We start from the raw sequence: 18,509 nt of genomic DNA on the forward strand, positions 1-18,509 counted from the left end.
GCATTTCCACTAAGACCAGGAAGAAGACAAGGTTTCCCATTCTCACCACTCTTATTCAACATAGTTTTGGAAGTTTTAGCCACAGCAATCAGAGAAGAAAAGGAAATAAAAGGAATCCAAATTGGAAAAGAAGAAGTAAAGCTGTCACTGTTTGCAGATGACATGATCCTATACATAGAGAATCCTAAAGATGCTACCAGAAAACTACTAGAGCTAATCAATGAATTTGCTAAAGTAGCAGGATACAAAATTAATGCACAGAAATCTCTGGCATTCCTATACACTAATGATGAAAAATCTGAAAGTGAAATCAAGAAAACACTCCCATTTACCATTGCAACAAAAAGAATAAAATATCTAGGAATAAACCTACCTAAGGAGACAAAAGACCTGTATGCAGAAAACTGTAAGACACTGATGAAGGAAATTAAAAATGATACAAACAGATGGAGAGATATACCATGTTCTTGGATTGGAAGAATCAACATTGTGAAAATGACTCTACTACCCAAAGCAATCTACAGATTCAAGGCAATCCCTATCAAACTACCACTGGCATTTTTCACAGAACTAGAACAAAAAAATTCACAATTTGTATGGAAACACAAAAGACCCCGAATAACCAAAGCAATCTTGAGAAAGAAAAACAGAGCTGGAGGAATCAGGCTTCCTGACTTCAGACTATACTACAAAGCTACAGTAATCCATACAGTATGGTACTGGCACAAAAACAGAAAGATAGATAAATGGAACAGTATAGAAAGCCCAGAGATAAACCCACGCACATATGGTCACCTTAATTTTGATAAAGGAGGCAGGAATGTACAGTGGAGAAAAGACAGCCTCTTCAATAAGTGGTGCTGGAGAAACTGGACAGGTACATATAAAAGTATGATGTTAGATCACTCCCTAACACCATACACAAAAATAAACTCAAAAAAAAACTAAATGTAAGGCCAGAAACTATCAAACTCTTGGAGGAAAACATAGGCAGAACACTCTATGACATAAATCACAACAAGATCCTTTTTGACCCACCTCCTAGAGAAATGGAAATTAAGAAAAAATAAACAAATGTGACCTAATGAAACTTCAAAGCTTTTGCACAGTAAAGGAAACCATAAACAAGACCAATAGACAACCCTCAGAATGGGAGAAAATATTTGCTAATGAAGCAACTGACAAAGGATTAATCTCCAAAATTTATAAGCAGCTCATGCAGCTCAATAACATTAAGTTCGTAGATACTACTTTGCTCAGTGCAAGTGGTGACCTATACTGAAGTGAAAGTCGCTGATAAGAGAGTTTTCAAAGATGACCAAAGCATCAGGTTAGAAATAATGATCACCTTCGGGCCAGTCAGAGAAATCTTTGCAATCAATCAGATGAGGTTGAGCAGAGAGCGACTTCTGTAGAAAATACTGGAAAGAGCATGATGCTGAGAATGTACAGAAGACATGTTACAGAATTAGGATGTTACCATTTCATAGGGTACAACATAGCTAGAACCTGTTAAGAAATGATGGCAGCAAACAGAACAGACCACTCTTCTGTGTACCAAACAGAAATGGATTGACTCATGAAAAGTAAGGCACGAAGTGCCCAACCCAGGGATATGGTTTAAACAGAAGTTTTCCAATTGTGCTGCATAGTGCCTTGTAATCATTGTCTTTGCAAGCGAAGACTAAGAGCAAATGCTTTGCAGCACGAGATTTGGGAAGTCTGATCTCACCCCTGCCCACTATGATGACTGGATAAGAAGCTTCTAACTATATAAAATATGTGAAACCCAAAGCTTCAAGAAATACTTCTCTGGCATTTACTTGGACTGGTCATGTTGAACTAAATGGTAGATTGAGGGTTTGCCTACAACAAATGGACACAGGGTGCTGATGGGCCACTTCCTTCAATGAATTCTGAGTAAGCCAATAATGAACTTCTTCCTTTTAACATAAAAAATGAAAAGAGCTTCAACCAAACTGGCTTTATCTTTTCTGCGTATGTAGAATTTTATGCTTTCAAACTTCAGGAGGAAGTAGCAAATATACTCTCATGATAGCTAATGAGGATCCCTGATGTCAAAGTCTCATCTATATGGAACTAGAATGTGATGATTCTAAACATTTAACTGCATCAGAATCACCTGGAAAATTTTTTTAGACACAGAGTACTGCAGCCCACCCTAGAGTTTCTGATTCAGCAGGACTGGGATAGGGCCTGAGAATTTGAATTTATAACAAGATCTCAGGTGATGCTGCTCTGCTGGTCCAAGACCCACACTTTGAAGAAGACTGCTGGAATGGAAGGAGCCTTAGTGATCACCTGGGCCATCCCCTTTACCTTACAGATGCAGAGTCTGAGGAACATAGAAGAACTTAGCACCCAAGCTGGGGCCGGAAACCATCCCCTTGACCACAAGTCATGTGTGCCATCCCTGCAGTATACCCAGATCTCTGCTGCTTCAGTCATGTCCAGTTTCTCAGAATGTCACACAGCTCCTGCCTACACTCTCCTCCTCTCCATTCTTGTATCAGGAAAAATTATGAAAGACTTTGATGTGGGCAAAAAATTACTGGGTGTCCTGTTCATCTACCTTTCTAGTTTATCTTTGCCTTTTAATGTCTTTCAGCTATTTTATGACTCTAAAAGTTGTAGAAAACTGATAATAATGCAAATGATTCTTGTCTGTAAAAATGCAAGTGAACTGGGTCTTGTGAAATAAAATTGATCATTGTGTTATTAACCAGATATGCCTCTATTTGTAAAACTATTTCAGCATTCTCAGTTGCCTGTGTGTATGTGTGTGTGTGTGTGTGTGTGTGTGTGTGTGTGTGTCTTTTAATTCTCTCTTGATTCTGTAACACCTTACTGGGTCCCACATTAAGTAATGAGTTAAGTAAAATCACTGGCATGTGCTCATTTCATATTTGTATGATTTGTGTATCACAATTTTACTTTTTTAAAAAAAAAATCTTTTAACATCCTAAAAAGGGGGAGTCCTCTTGAATGACAGATTAAGGATCTTCAAAAATAAGCTACTTCATAGAAGCAATAAAAGCAGTGGCAAAAATTGTCCAAATCAACTTTTTCCGGAAGTCTGGAAATTAACTAAAGGATTGCAAAATTCTAAGGAGTGTTTATCAAGAAAAATCGTTGAATTTTGGTAAGAACAGCTAGCTGCTTTGTGGCATTTTAACTTGACCTAATCCCATCTTCCTCTCCCCATCTCCATGGTAGCCTTGAAAATAAAAGGCATCACAACTATGGTAGTTGTGCAAACTAGCAGTCTAGCAACCACTGGAGAGGGTAGAACGGATTTAGGACTTCCCAAAAGCCCTGTAGTTGTTAAGATTTGACCAGTGCAGCAGCTCATTGAAAATCCCCATTCTCGGGGCTTATATTTATTTGACCTGACTCAGGACATGCTCTGGGCCAACAGTCCCATCTCTAGGGAATTTGCTGGAAAAAAAACAATCAGTGACAATTGTTTAATAGTGCAGCTGCCTGGGATGATGTTACTGGGTAGAGTTAACCAAAACACTTAAAAAGAACAACTGGGGAATGAGAGGTCCATGCAGGACTTTTAAAAGCTCACGCATATTCTTAGGAATCTAGAAGACCATCATAGGGCTGTGTGTTTGCACAGGTAAGACCAAAGAAAGTTCTAAACTCTCATTGTTAGCTTGCTTTGAGGCTCGGCACAAGCAGAAAGTAAAGGCTAAGGTAGAGTTGTAAACTGCCTGCAGGATCATTGAAGATATACCCCAACACACACATATAGCCAATCAACAAAAGCTGGGAGAGTTACTGGTTCAAAGCATTTATGAGAATCTCTTCTAATCATTAGCTGAGACTTCAATGGCCACACATGACAAAGAATACAGACTTTATAGAATTAGTCCAGGAAAGTCACAAACAAATGAATAAACAAACAGCAACAATAATAACAAAAACAAAACTAGCAACAACAACAAATCCTGGGGACAAGACAGTGTCTGATTGTCAGTCACAGCAATACATTATTTTAAATGTTCAGTTTTCAACAACAACAAAAAATGAGATACACAAAGAAATACAAATGCATAGCCCATCCAAAAAAAATAAATAAATAATCAGTCAATTCTCCCTGACAAAGTCCAGATTTGGACTTACTAACCAAAGACTTTAAGATGATTTTTTTTAGTTCATCTAATGAACTAAAGGAAAGCATGTCTAAAGAATTAAATGAAAGCATAATAATTCAAAAATACAATTAAGAAGACAATTCCATTTAAAAGAGTATAAAAAATAAAGTATTTAGGAATAAGTTTTTTTAAAGCATAAAACTTGTACTGAAAATCTGTAGAACATCATTGAAAGAAATTAATATCTAAATAAATGCAAAAATATCCCATATTCATGGATCAGAAGACTCTATCCTTAGGATGGCAACATTCCACTAATTGATCTATAAATTCAACTCAATCCCTATCAAAATCCCATCTTCTCTTTTTTGCAGAAATTGACAAGCTGATTCTAAAATTTACATGGAAATTCATGGAAACTGAACTACACAAAGCAATCTTGAAAAAGATGAAGAAAGTTGTAAGATTTAGACTTCCCAGTTTCAAAACTTACTACAACATTACAGTAATTTAGACAATGTGGTGCTGGTGTAAGGATAGACATATAGATTAATGGAACAAAACTGAGTTCAAAAATAAACCCTTACATTGATGGTCAATTGGTTTTCAGCAAGACAATTCAATTGATAAACAATAATCCTTTCAACAAATGATGCTCAAACAACTGCATGCAAAAGAATAAAATTGAACCCCTACCTAAACACCATATATAAAAATTAACATAAATTTGACCATGACATTGGGTTAGGCAATGGTTTTTTAGATATGACACTAAAAGCACAAGCAACAAAAGAAAAAATAGATTAATTCAATTTCATAAAAAGTAAAACCTTTTTGTGGTTTTATTTTACAGTAAAGAAAGTGAAAAGACAGCCCACAGAATTATAGAAAATATCTGTAAATCATATTATATATCTGATAAAGGGCTTATATCTGGAATAAAAACAAAACAAAACTCTTACAACTCAACAATAAAAAGAACACAACAAAAAAAGGAGGAAGAATTTCCTCCTTGTAAATGATACTCATGAAAAGATACTCACTATTAGTCATTAGGAAAATGCAAATCAAAATCACAATTCGATACCACTTCATACCCACTAGATGGCTGTAATCAAAAAGACCAGTAAGAACTATTGAGAAAGATGTGGAAAAGTTGAAACTGTCAGACATTGCTGGAGGGAATGTAAAATGATGCAGCCACATTGGAAAGCAGTATGGTAGTTCCTCAAAATGTTAAACATAAAGTTGACCCAGCAATTCCTAGGTATATACCAATTCCTACTCCTACCCAAGAGAACTGAAAACATAGGCTCCCCCCAAAATTTATAAATTAATATCCATAACAGCATTTTCATAAGAGCTAAGAAGTAGAAACAACTCAAATGTCCATCAACTGTTGAATAGATAAAATGTGGTATATCCATGTAATGGAATATTATTCAGCATGAAGTACTGATACATGCAACAACATGGATGAAAAAATATTTTTCTAAGTGAAAAAACAGATTCAAAAGGCCACATATTATATGATTCCTTTTATATGAAATGTCCAGAATGAGAAAATCCATGGAAACAGGAAGTAGATTAGTGGTTGCCAAGGGTTGAAAAAGGGGGAGTAACAGCTAATGAGTACCAGGTTTCTTTTGGGGGTAGTAAAAACATTTTGAAATTGAGTAGTGGTGATAGCTGCATGACTCCGTGAATATATGAATATACTGAAAATCACTGAATTGTACACCTTATATTTTCCAGGTTTATTGAGATATAATTAACATATAGGATTGTTTAAATTCAGGGTGTACAGTGTCATGATTTGATACAACTACGTACTGTGGAATGATCACCACAGTAGGCTTAGTTAACACCTCCATCACCTCATAATTATCATTTTTTTTTGGTGATGAGAACACTTAGATATACTCTCTTAGCAACTTACAAGCATATAATATGATACTGTTAACTATAATCACCGTATGGTACATTAGATTCCTCAAAACTTATTCATTTTATAACTGAAAGTTTGTGCCCTTTGACCAAACTCTCCCCATTCCCCCGCCCCCTGCCCCTGACAACCATTCTACTCTCTGTTTCTATGAGTTTGATTTTTTTTTTAGATTCCACATATAAGTGAGATCACACATATTTCAAGGTCCATCCATGTGGTCACAAATGGCAAGATTTCCTCCCTTCTCTGGATAAATAATACTATATATTACAGCTTCTTTATTCACTTATCTGTAGACAAACACTTGTTTCCATATCTTGGCTATTATGAATAACGCTGCAATGAACGTGGAAGTGCATATATCTCTTCAAGATCCATTTCCCTTGGCTATATGCCCAGAAGTGGGATAGATGGATCATATGATAGTTCTATTTTTAATTTTTTGAGGAACCTCCATACTATTTCCCATAGTAACTGCACCAATTTACATTCCCCCTAACAGTGCAGAGGGATTCCCTTTTCTCTACATCCTTGCTAATATCTTATGTCTTTTGATAATAGCCACTCTAACTTGTGTGAAGTGATACCTCATCATGGTTTTGAGTTGTATTTCCCTGATGATTAGTGATGTTGAGCGTCTTTTCATGACACTTTTTGGAAAAATGTCTATTCTGTTTCTCTGCCCTTTTTCTTTCTTTTTTTTTTTTTTTTTTGCTATTGAGTAGTATGAATTCCTTATATATTTTTATATGAACCCCTTATCAGATATATGGTTTGCAAATATTTTCTCCTACTCTATATGTTGCCTTTTTATTTTGCTGAACATGTCCCTGTTAACCAAACCGGAACACTGAATGTATCTTTCCCACAGAAATAATACTACACGTACTTCAGCCACTTGGCAGTAGGATACGCTTGGTGGGATAACCCAGGAGTCCTCCTAACAATCTTAGAGGATATGTAAGAAACAGAAACTGCATTCCCACTTCCAAACAACCAGTTTATAAATAAACGTTTAAATCAAACTCATTCTTCTGTTCTTCAGCCAAAGATTTTTTATGTCTGACCTTCTTTCTTTTTGTAAGCAAACTGATGCTGCAGTTCTACAGGAAACTCCTGAATATATGTTCTGAAAACTTGGCCAGAGAGAGCACAAGAGGAAGATGGAGCAGGGGTTTTCCTGAGGGTGTGGCAATAGTAATGACTCATGCTACTTCCTTATTCTAACATTTTCCATCAGTGTGGTGGAGAAAGCCGAGTCAGGCCTGGGGGAAGCCATCTTTATTTAGAGGGTGCCCTTTGTATCATGACTGCTTTTTGTTTTCCTTTTGCCACAATGCAAAGCAGGGAAACTAAAATGCAGAACAAGATAGAGTTTAAGATGACAAGAAGAGTCATCTGTTAAATAAATGCAACATACACTAAAATTAATTCCCTAGTGTATGCAAAAAAAGAAAGGCAAACTCAGCATATTTGTGTGTGTGTGTGTAGTCAGGTACTAAATGACTCTTGAATCATACAAAGCCAATAAAGAGAAAAGAGACCAAGAGGAAAAAAGAAGAGAGAGGAGTGCAAAGAAGAGGATAAGTGTGAACATATACTAGCTTTCCAATGTGGGTAGTTTAGATAGTACCTCAGTTCCCCAAACGATGTTTGTTTTGTAATTTCACTGCATTAGTCTTTCAGATGTTTTCTCTCTGGATGGCTAGAGGTCCACAGTTCCAGACTCTAAATCTGTCTATTAAAGTAAAGCACTCGTGTCCTTTCTAGGTCACTCCACTCATAAAAAGAGGGATAATTGAGGTTTTTATACCTTGAGAGATTTCTCAAAGTATTGCACAGAGATTAAACATCAGCAGTTATATAATGCTATCCATAGCTTAAAACTGAGGGGAAAGAAGCCAAGCTGTTGAAGAAACCAGAGCCAAAAAATGATGGCTCTTTGGTTCATTGAACCATACTGGTTTTGAAATACTATAACTCAGATCATTCAGTGAAAGAAATGTTTGCTTAACATTTTTTCTTCTTTATTAAAAAGAGAGAGTAAGGAAGGCATGAATTGCTGTTCCATAAAACAGGTATAATTACACCCACTGTATGTGATGTTATAAAAATTAAATTTTAAAAATTATAGGTAAAAAACTACAGACAAAACAGTGTCTGACACATGTATCGGTAAGACTTGTCTGTCATAGTTTTTACTTTTATTGTTCTTACTCATTGTTATTATTATAGAGGTGGATCTGAGAGTGACAGAGTGCCTGCAGTAAATGGATGACTGATCCAAATCATTCAGAATGCTTGTGTTGTATCTCATGGACCATGTACAGAAAAGAGAATGATATTTCAGTTTGTATTTGAAAGTATAATTAGTTGATACCAGACCCTCAGAAGAATCCTTAATTTTCATGTTATTATCCAAAATGAGTTTCAGTGCCAAATTCCTGTATGTGAATCTTTGACCGCCCCCAATAATGAATTGTATTCACTAGCTAATTTCTGAATCTTGAATTATTTATAAATACAAATATGTAAGATGCACCAAAAGCACCTTTTAAAGAAAAAATATGAGAAAAAAATTGTGAAAGATTTTGAACTTTACTAAGTGTCCTGTCCAACTCATACATCTGGGTTATTTAAGCCTTTGTTTGCCTCTAACTAGGCTCTTTCACAACCTTTTAGATACAGAAGTTAACTTAGAGAAAATTAATTGTAGTGCAAGTAATGCCTGTCCATAGAAATGCAAATTGTGTTCCTGTGGATATTGACCAGTTTTACCAATTTTGCATCTGTTTATAAATTCACATTCTTTATCTGACTATAAATGGGTGCTTCTCTTTTGCACTGCTTGTAGAAGCTATTGGTCTCTCATTAATTCCTGAATTAATATTTGATACATGTACATTTTATATTGTATGAAAGTCATGATTTTATCCTCATTGAAAAGTTATCCTTTAATATGTATAAGCTTCAAATTTATATGACTCTCTGAGGAACACATCTGAAATTCAATCAAGTTACCTCCCTTGCAAACTGTCTAGCCAAGGTCAGAATTATCTTCTTGTGGTTCCTGAACAGTCATTGTTAGAAAATCAGTAAGTCAAACATGGTTGTCTGAGCTTACTAAGTAAAGAGCAGCGCTCTGGGCATTTTGGGATAGCTTCTTCTACACACACAAACACACACACACACACACACACACACACACACACACACACACCTGCAAAGTTTCTAAGGCAACATACAAATAGTTTAACCAAAATGAGTTAAGATCTGTCTAAAGGACTTCCTGGAGAGAAGATGTGGAAGCTACATGTAAGTTAAAAGAGGACAGCAATATTTGCCCATCTCACAAGACTTTATTCAAGGCTACTACTCTTTGATGTTTTAAATTAAATTTTAATTAGTGTCTTTTGAGATAGAAAAGCATTGAAAACATTTTGTTCTCATATTTTATTATTATAGTTGTATTTTTTTAATATAAGAATAGAACTCTTCAGCCTTTCTCTAGGAAATAGGTTGCTAAAACTTCAGACCTTTCTTTTTACTTATTTTAATCTTACATAATTACAGAATTGAATATTTTACAACTATAATACAATTCCAGTTAAGTAACACTTTTTTTTTTTTTTTTTTGGCGGTATGTGGGCCTCTCACTGCTGTGGCCTCTCCCATTGCAGAGCACAGGCTCCGGGCGCACAGGCTCAGCGGCCGTGGCTCACGGGCCCAGCCGCTCCGCGGCATGTGGGATCCTCCCGGACCGGGACACGAACCCGTGTCCCCTGCATAGGCAGGCGGACTCTCAACCACTGCGCCACCAGGGAAGCCCTAAGTAACATTTTATATAATTGAAATAATTATATGGGAGGAAGTTGGTCAACCCAACTATATAACTATTCCTGTAGGTTAAAGAATTGTAAAGACATTTAAAACATATTTCTATGGGAAGGTGTAGTGTTTCTAACAAAAGTGGTATCAAACTATAATCATATGAGTAGCTGAAGATTATAAATAATGACCTTTTAATGATTATGACTAATGATATTAGTGGGTGTTTAATAGAAAAAGGGAGAAAGTATGAGAATTTAATTGTGTGTCATCGATGTGGAGCACTTAATAAAAGATTACAGAAACCTAGAGAGAGCTTTTTAGAATGAGCTGCAATATCTGTTTCTAAAATTATTAATACTTCTTTTACTTGTGAGTATTCTTCATGCATTGCCTGTTATTAAACTTATTAGAAGGTGAAATAATTTTGTCAGTCACTACTCAGGCATCACTTCCCCTGCAAAATAATCCTTGATGTCTACAAGACAGAAATGTTCTTTCCTTTCTGCTCACACAGTGTATATGCCACAAGTGCTCAGTAATTGCTATTTATACGTGGGTCTATATCTATAAGCGTGGTATAATGGAAACAACATAGAAGTTGGAGTCAAGTCAGAATGAATTCCAAAATAATTGCTAGTTGAGTGATCATAGATGAGCAAATAAACATTATGAACCTCAGCAAGATGTGCATAACAATTGTTATAGTATTATTGTGTATACTTATATATATATATACATATATACAATAGTATTATAGTATTATCGTCAAGATTAAGGGAAATTACATATGTTGTTACCTGGAGCATAGTGAGTGCTCAATAAGATTATACAAGTATTTCCACCATACTTATTTACATCATAAATAAGCTATTTTTGTCTGTTTCATTATATATTTTCCATAGAGCGTATTACCATATTTACTATAAAATGCTAAATAGATATTATAATAAAAAATTGGAAAAACCTAACATTACAAGTTCCTTTAACGTTGTTAGTATTGTTAGTATTTCTCACACCATCCCTCTTGTTTTGATAAGTCATCATTAGTATTCATTTTTTCCTCGCCTTCACTAGAAATGGTGTTTTGACACCAGTGTTTGAAACAAATGAAAATGGTTGAGAAATTCATGATCATTGCAAAATGCTCCTGGTGTTTCTTCTTCATTATTTACAGAGAGAAACTAATGCCCAACCTTGCTGAGCTGGGGAAGGATGAAACTTTCACCCAGGCTCCATCCTGCCTGTTCACAAACTTTGGCCTAGGTGAAGGGGGCAGGGGTGGTCAGAGGAGTGAGACTCTGACGTGTGAGGAGTCACCCAGCCTGACTCAGCCATCTAGCTGGGTGGTGTCTCACCACCCAGCTCATGCATTCTCATAATGGCCAAACCAGATTCCAGCCAGTCCTGAACCTGCCTCTGTCTTTTCCCCTGAGATGTCGTCTACCTGAACTCCATTTCCTCACATTTCGGCCTGCGTCCTTTGCAGCTCAACTTACTTTCCATCTTTTCTAGAAAATCTTTCCTGAATTATCTCCCTTTCTCTAATAACCCCCTTGCACTCCCCACCCCACCACAAGAAACAAAAATAATCTCTTGTAGGCCATATTCCTTTCTCATAGGGTTGACAGAATACAGGAAGTCCAGTCAAATCTTAATTTTAATAAACAATTTAAAACTTTTAGTATTAGTATGTCCCAAATATTCCATGAGATGTATATATACTATTTGTTGTTTATCTTGAATTCAATTTTAATCGGGCACTCTGTATATTTGTTTAGTAAATTGTGTGCCCCTACTCTCCTGTCTTGCACTATAGTATGGTACTATGTCACTTGTCTTGTATCACACCATGAGTCATAAGTGTTATCCAGGCTGCAGGCTCTTGAAGGCCAAGAATAGTGTCCAATTCCTTTGTGTCACCACCACTTTTACCTCACTCTTCCTGATGCTTCACACCAGTGTCTTAAATGCCACTGAGAGAGCAGGACTAGGGTCCTCATTCATTCTTTCATTCCTTCCTTCAGTTAACAAATATCCATTAAATACCTACCAGCTGCCAAGCACTGAAGTATATTCTGCAGATACAACTTTAAACAAGATACAACTACTGTCCTCAAGGAGCTCCCAGCTCATTCAGGCAGACAGGCATGTCAGGAAGCCATTTCAATCAGTACGATAAATTCTAAAATAGGGTAAGATGTGAACACAGGGGAAAGGCACCAAACCCAGTCTTCAGGGGTCCAAGGAGACATCTGAGAGGAAACAGCAGGGAGGCGGAGACCTAATCATTAATAAGAGTTAATCAGAGGATGGCAAAGAAGGCTTTCCAGACAGAGAGAGTGGCATGAACAAAAGCTGAAAGTAAGAAAGAACATGGCATCAATGTTTAATCACTTAATTAAATCTTCCTTGTAGTTCAAGTTTTTTCCGACCCACGGATGCCACTGTCTTTTGAGGACTCAAGCCTCTTAACAGGTTTTCTCAGCTCTTTGACAGCTCTTCTTTCTCTCTGACCTCATCACCTCTAGGCTGGTTTCTTTTCTCCTTGTAATCCAAGCATTTTGTTCAGTAACGTAGAGCTAAAAGTGACCAACTGTCTTGGCTTCCTCACCTTCCTTTCATCAGTCTCACCCTCCCTGCTCCATCCAAGGTTCTTTCTTCTTTTTCCCTCTGTTTACTCCTTCCAGCTCTTGTTCTCCCATGGAGACTGACGCCTCTAACCATAGCTACTTTCTAATCCTCTTTAGGTGATTCCACTCGCCCCTCATTCTCTCTTTCCTACATAACCCGACAGTACTCCATATAGTAGTGGTGAGACATTTGTAGGGTTCCAACACTAAAAGTGCAATCACAAGAGAAAAGAAAATCACATCCCAGGTGAGAGGGATAAAAAAAAAATGAAGAAAGGACGTTTTCAGGTGAAACCCATTGAAGTAAAGCTGCTTCTTGACAATGCCTTTTGGATTAATCAGCTATTCTTAGGCATTTCCACAACCCTAGCTTGTAGCACAAAGCAAGCACTCAGTAAACTGTTGATGTGAGAATTTACCTATTTCTAATTCTCTAATTTACCTTGTTCTAATTAAATCTTCAGTTATGGCAAGTGGTAGAATTGAACAAATATGATGAACATTAGCTAGCTGTCTGTATAAGTGTGAAGCTAGGAATTTGAATATAGAATTTGTGATGACACGGTATTTGTGATGGTTAATTTTATGTGTCCAATTGACTGGGTCCCAGGATGCCCTGATATTTGGTGAAACATTATTGTGGGTGCTTCTATGGGGGTGTTTGGGGATGAGAGTAACACTTAAATTGGTAGACTGAGTAAAGGAGATTGCCCTCCCTAATTGGGTTGGCCTCGCTCAATCACTTGAAGGCCTGAATAGAGCAAAAAAGCTGACCCTCCCCCAAGTAAGAGATTCTTCCTGCCTGAAAGTTATAAAATTGGGACATCAGCCCCTCCTAGGTCTCAAATGTGCTGGCCTTGGACAAGAACTACACCACTGGCCCTTCTGGTTCTCAGGCCTTCAGACTCAGACTGGGATGTACACGACCAACTCTCCTGAGTCTCCAGCTTACAGACTCACCCTGAAGATCTTGGAACTTACCTGTCTTCATAATTGCATGAGTATATATATATATATGCACACACACACATATATATATACACATATATATATATATATGCTATTGGCCCTGTTTCTCTGGAGGGCCCTAATACAGTATCACAGGAAATAAGGTAATCAGAAGATACTTTGATTATAATACCTGCCTCTAATTTGTCTTATAAATTTTTCATGATCCAGGTACATCCCTTCTCCCTAGGTAATTAGATCACTCTTTACTACATGTGGGTGATTTGATTCTTATAGGCCATTTTTCCATACTAAATGTCAAGGTCCTTTGAAGAATATGCCTAGTTTATTTGGTAGGAATCTATCCCTTACAAACAGCTCCACAATGTTTGCCACTTGTGTATCCATGACAATAAAGCTGCCTCAGGTACCGCATCGTATAAGGGGTGGTCAGAAGACAGGGAAATGTCTGTGAGTTCTGATATTCAGGAACAAAAGGTAAAAAACTAGGTTAAAACCAAGTAATGCTTTCTCATCAGACACTCTTCTGTTCCATACTGTTATACAAAAGTAAAGATTGCAGAAGTAATAGAAGATGCAAGGACATGGGATGAGGGAATGAGGTGAGAGTTTAGTGAGGACTTCAAGGACATCAAAGTACTAAACGTACAATGCTAAGCAGGGCCAACATCACAGATGTGCCGTCTGCACAGATGCTCAGAAGGGCCCTGCACTGACTTTAGTGCTCTACTGTCACCATCTTGAGACTCTTAATAAGTTTTGAAACAAGGGGCCCCAAATTTTCATTTTGCACTTGGTCTTGCAAATTACAAAATTGGTCCTGATGCTAAGTAAATCTTCCTTTAAGTTTGGTAACCAGTTATAAGTTCAAAGTAAATGTTTATTCAACTTTCCACCTACTGATTATTCTAATGGTCTTATGTTAGGATCCAAGAATAATAGCAAACCAAACTGAAATCCCATCATCTCATGCTCTTCCCACAGATGGAAAGAACAGCAGGCAAGAAAAGGCCTTGAGCAACAGCCATGAGGAACTACATAACAACCAGTCCTCGTGCAGAGCTTGAGAAGAGATGCAAGTTAATTAGAAGTATTTACAAGAGCTTGGATAACTGCTTCTAAAATCAAGGACTGAACCTCTAATAATGGGATGATATTGGCCCCCCGCCAGTGAAATAGCTTCAAAATGCCCAGTCGAGGAACTGAGTAAAATAATTTGACACCATTGTCAAAACCTTCTTTTGCCATCCTTCACTCTTGACAAACTTCCCTTGGTGTAAGAAAAAAGAACTGCCTACAATCTGCAAGTGTATTACTTGCTATACAAAAAAAATCACCCTGACTTCCATTTCAGGCATTAAAAGAGACCAAATATCGTATTTCCAGGTTTCAGACAACACATTCATATAAACACAAATGTGCATCAGAGCTTTCCATTTGTCGAAGCATTTGTATTTAACATGCTCTGCATAGGCATTAAAAGTGAAGGAATTTGTATATGATTAATATCTTCCAAGAACTCTCATCTGTTGGGACAGAGGAAGGCACTGCCACCCAATTTGATAAATGGAGAACTTGGCCTGCTGATTTGGCAATACTTCTGACCAGCTACCAAAATAAAAGACTGCACCAACATCACTGCTGACTCACAACTGTCCTGAAGGTTTGAGTTTCCCTCCTTTGGCAGAATATCCTACTTGTACCCTACATGTTTCACCCCCTATACTTCTCTCCTTCTTCAATGCTAAGTTCCAGGCAATAAGATTGTATTAGTCAGAGTTTGCAGAGAAACAAAACTAATAAACATACATATATAGAGAGATTTATTAAAAGAAAATGATTCAAGTGATTATGAAGACAGATAAATCACAAATCTGCCATCTGCAAGCTGAAGACCTAGGAAAGCCAAAGGTGTAGCTCCCATCTGAAGACCAGCAGGCTTGAGACTCAGAAGGAGCCAATGTCTGTTCTACTCTAAAGGCAAGAAAGAACCGTTGTCCCAGCTCAATGCAGGCAGGCAGGAATAGTCCTCATAGAAAAGTCAGCCTTTTTGCCCCATTCAGGCCTTCAACTGCTTGAGTGAGGCCCACCAACATTAGGGAGGGCAATCTGTTTTATTCAGTCTTCCAATTTAAATATAAATTTCATGCAAAAGCACCCTCACAGACACACACAGAATAATGTTTGCCCAAATATCTGGGCACCCTGTGGCCCAGTCAAGTTAACACATAAAATTGACCATCTCAGGAAGGTCATTGGAAGCATATTGTGGCAGCTCCCGAGATAATCAGTCCACTCCTAGGCTGCTCCCCTTCTTTGTCTCTTCCTCCTCCAGTTGCCACCATCTTGGACCATGACAACAAGGGACATACCTAAATAACGGCAGAAAAATTGGGGGCTCTGAAGATTTTATGGAGCAGAAACACCATGTCAGCCCAGGACTCTATATCCCCAGTCTTCTACATCAGAGAAGAAAGAAACTTGCACCTCATTTAATCTGCTGTTATTTGGTGATGATGTTTTGTGGAGAAGGAGGGGATCTGTGAAAGCTGATGCTAATCCTAACTGATATATCTCTCTTTTTCTCCCAGTTCACACTACAGGAGAGAATGATGGATTGGGCAACAAATTAGCTAAAATACCTATGACTAGAAAGAGAGAAAACCCTAAGACCTGTGTAGCCCTCAGCTCTACAGCGAAGGTAACAATCAAACTTTATACAACACAGTAAAGCTTTTGTGCAGCCTTTCATGACATTATATCTTTCCAAAAATAACCTTGTGAGTCAGAGAAGACTTATGTTTTAATCCTCATTTTTCTCTCTGAAAAACCTAGGATTGTCCTTGCTTAGATGATAATTTAGTTTTGAATTCTTCATATTAAGCTAAGCAAAACCATGCAGTATCAAGTGGGCAACAATATCTTTATTCAATAGAATTCTATCCCTTTACAAACATTTATGGGGAGCTTTAAAACTTCTTTATAAATGCAAATTAAGTCTTAAAGCAAGATTATTACAGTGAAATTCTGTTTTAACCTGATGGACACCAAAATGACTTTGCTAAATTTAAACTGCATTTCAATGGAAACCCATGGTCACTGTGGAACCAAAGGGTATTGAGCCTGTTGTTTGTTCGCTGTGATCGTTTGCAGATAAAGCAAGGAAACACTATTATTTGTGTCACAGTGCATGTTAGCCTTAAATGCTGGGAGAAATCCTACAGCTGCAAGAACTCTTTAATTGAGCCCAGAGTTTCTCAAACTTGTGTGACTATGAATCAGTTTTTTGTTTTTTATTGTTTTTTTCTTTTCTGGTTTTGTTTTTTATAAATACTTTACATTTCAAACACTGGTGTTGCAAGAGCGTGTTTTCGGAAGCACTATACCACTTTCTACTTTGAGGGCACTTTCTTCTCACTAAACATACTGCAGGGTAGGACAGGGTTGGAGGGGGCAGGGGACGGAGGATTACGTGGCTGAACTTGCAGAGTTTTCTCCATACCACCCTCCTTAATTAGGATTACCAGTATTAGCCAATAAGAATACAGGATTCTCAGTTAAAACTGAACTTCAGATGAACAGCAAAAACGAATTTTTTTTTTTATAAGTATGTCCCATGTGATGTTTGGGACCTACGTATACCAAAAATCTATTCATTGTTTACCTGATTTCTGAAATTCAGTTTAACTGGGCACCTTGTACCTTGTCTGGCAACCTTACCCCTAATCCATCGCCAGGGAGGAGGAGCTTCTGGTCGTCCTGGTTCATATTTCGAGGCATTTAATGGGGCTTTATGACTAAGAAGGAGTGCTGGAGTCAAATCACAAGCCTCTGCCCCCAAGTTTGTAAACAGTCTCTCCATGAAGTTCTCTTATTTCGGCCTCTTTTTGTGCTACGCTTCCTTACAAGGACCCTGAGTAATATCCTGTAAGACTAAGATTTAGGACAAATGGAGATGCCTTGCCTGAACCTTAATCCTAAATCTCAAACTCAAACCTAGGTTTGCAGAAAGTCTTGCTTTGGGGGTTTTCCACCAACGATAAAGAGGTTCCCTTTTTCTTATTTCTGGACCAGCTAGCTATAGGTCAATGCATGCCGCTCAGTAGGCTTAATATAAGCTATTGCAATCCCTACAACTATTATTCTTATTAGCACCCTAAATATCTGTATTGACAATATTGCAATGGTTGTGTAACGGTTTGGGGGTGGGGGTCAGTGTACTCAAATGCCATCAACACTCATCTCTCTCTACTTTAGAGAAAAGGAGAACAGACCACCAAATAGAGATTTGCACACAGACCACAATGACCCCGTGGTAAGTCTTGGGTCTTCTTTCTTGCCTGGGATCTGGAAATTGACCACTGTGTTCACCGTGTTAATTTCTAGAAATCATAAAACCCCAAAACTTGATTGACCAGATGTTCTAAGAATACTTAGTGCTGGACACAGTAACATGTTAAATTTTTTTTTAATCTTAAAAAAAGAAAACACCCCAACTTACCCATCATCGATTTCTTACTTTTTTTCCCAACTATTTTTAAATAATCAAATCACCATAGTCTCTATAGCATTCTGGAGATTACAGGGCTTGTGAGTCATATCCTTATTTACAGGAATGATGGGGGAAAGTCAGCACTTCAGCATTTACTCCATTTTTGAGAAGTGAACAGGAATTAAAAAGCTCAGTGTGGCGGGAGGAAAGCTCTTTAATACATAATTTTACCTTGTCCTACTATTTCTTTATCTTTCCCTTTTCAAGACTCAGACCTGAGAGAACTGCCACTGTCCAGACACGTCCAGTGACAGATACAATATGTTAGTGTAGCAGATGGCAGACACATATTCTTCCTTGTTTGGCTGTTAAAAAACTTGATTCCTCCTTTTTTTCACACTAGCTCAGTCCTTCTACTCAGAATTTCTTGTCTTAAACTTCTTAGTCCAAAAGAACGAAAAGTTTTTAAAAGAGAAACTCCTTGGGGAAAACTTTGTTTTCCAACTTGTGTGACT

This window comes from Leucopleurus acutus (assembly GCF_964270905.1).
Source record: "Leucopleurus acutus genome assembly, chromosome: 5".
Classification (NCBI taxonomy): Eukaryota; Metazoa; Chordata; class Mammalia; order Artiodactyla; family Delphinidae; genus Leucopleurus; species Leucopleurus acutus.